A 2,312-nucleotide genomic window follows, 5' to 3' on the forward strand; every position below is an offset into this window, starting at 1 on the left:
CGGTAAGACTAGCATAGCACTAGCAGTTTTTTCTCTGGTCTCTGACGTTCGACTCCACTACATGTAGGTATCGGTTCCGCGCCAGGTCTTGCACTCGTTCATGTACTGGCTTAGTTGGCGAATACGGAATAGTGTCTTCGACTCCGTCGTGGCCCAGCTAACCAGAATGGATACGACTAATGTACACTGCCAGCCACCTTCGCAGACTAACTGGTAAACGACGAATTATTTTCCTGCACGCTCCGCTCTCTTCTTAGACCGGCTAAAATGGTGCGCTGTCGTGCTCCGATCCACGCTCTGTGGCATATCGGTTGGCTGCATGCGGGGCCTCGCTGCCATTGCAGATTGCCGTCGTTACGTAGAGGGCGGAATCATTACCGTTCGAAGTAGTTCAATCAAGCGCGAATATCTCTCCGGAGTCCGCATATTCCATGTAACATTGTTCATCACCCGGCATTATATCCTCGAAGTAGTAGCGCCTCGCAAAGAGAGCTAGAACCCTCCGCTGCTACCAGAAAATGCCGGGCTTGGAGGCCGCGAATGACTTGGCCCCTAGTCCACTAGTTTTTCACTCATCGCGGGTAAAACTGTGACTGCAACAACAGAAACACTCGAAAGCAAAACTTGAAGGGAGCGAAACCCGGCTTCTTCCGGTCCCACAGGTATTTAGGCACAACAACAGCCAGAGAGCTAGTGGCAGGCAGCATTGCCAGACACAACATGACGAAACGCAAGAGCAAGAATATAACAGAGGAGAGCAACCCAAAAGGATCAGGAACAAGTGTGAACGCTCGGAACTAAAAAAATGAAAAGCGTGGAAATAATGCCTTTCGGAGTGGAAAAATGGGACGCGATCATGCACAATCGAGTAAAAAATAAGCAATTTGACCATGACTTCGCAGCGCGTGCTCGAGTCGAGACAAGATTTGAGGAAGAAGCTCAGCCACTAGTGGACTTGCGGATTTGTTTTGACATTGGCGGTTTTTGGATAGCTCGGTTCTCCTGCCGACGTGTCGTGGAGATGAAGACGCGGGAGAGTAATCCGTCACCCACGACGCGGCCTCTCATTCTGCGTACTGGACGATGCAAGAAGCCGAGGACGGGGACGCTTCGCAAACTCAAACGATCGATCGAGTTCCTGAAAAACGGAAAGGGCGATCTCCACCACTAACGCCACTGGATTCGACTCCCGCGAAGAGGTCGTTCAGTGCCCCTCTTCACGGTCGACGAATCGTTTATCTCAGGTATCTGGCTGTGGGATTTTCTGCGTACCAGAATCCTGGATGTGGCAAACCTCTGGCGCTCACTGATTGCGTTGAAGAGAAGAGGTACGACCTGGGCAGCGTACTTGTCATTCCGTGTCAGCAGTGTGGGATGGAGAATTTTATAGATACATTACAGATAGCCCTGTAACTGCTCAACACCCTGGCCCCCGTGCTTCCACAAGCAACACCAAAGCTGCTTTGGGTAACGTAAGTGCGTTTTTCAATATATAAGATTTATTCATGATATTTGCGAGTCATTGCCACCCTATGGCTATGGAAATGTATGAGCACACTGTATGCGCGGCGGCCGCGAGTATGTGTGTGTTTGCATAGACCTGCATGTTTGTGCATGTGTGCACCATACGCATGTATGAGCATGCACATGCATATGCGCTCATGTGGACGTGCCCTCGCACACATACTATACACACGTGCATGACCGCTCCCAGGGCATGTTGGTGTGACATGTGTATGCGGGCATCTCCACTCATGCACATGAGTGTACACATGCATGTGGGTGGGTACGCACACGTGCGTGAATGTATGTGTGTGTACGCGCGCGTGTGTTCTATTGCGTGTGAGAGCATGCATGTGTGTGTGCGTGTGTGTGTATGTGTGCACGGATGTGTGCACGGATGTGTGTGTCGATGGTGTGCATTTTTGTGCTGGGTGAACACTCTGATCCCTAAACCGCGATACCGGAGCTCCCAAGCTACAGCCTCAGATTGATTTATAGTTCATCGTTGGGAATGAGTTCGCTGCTCATGATGCTGTTGCGGATGTTGCGGCCCTAGCTGAAATTGTCGAAGCTCGCCCTGATGCCAGTATCCTGTAGAACTCTGTCACTTTTGCATCAGCATGTTCGGCGATGGAGTTTGCAGAACATCAGCAAAAGCGGCTGGCCACCCTTGAACCGTTGGTCCAAGCAACGTGCTTCTCTAAATCAGTTGCAGTGCGGGCAGCTGCCAGTGGGTTGGTGATGAAGCACTTTGTCTTGTCCTACAAACGAAGTGGTGAGCCAGCCATTTCCAGACTGATGAAGGAGCA

Source organism: Sycon ciliatum, chromosome 5 (assembly GCF_964019385.1).
Source record: "Sycon ciliatum chromosome 5, ocSycCili1.1, whole genome shotgun sequence".
Taxonomy (NCBI): domain Eukaryota; kingdom Metazoa; phylum Porifera; class Calcarea; order Leucosolenida; family Sycettidae; genus Sycon; species Sycon ciliatum.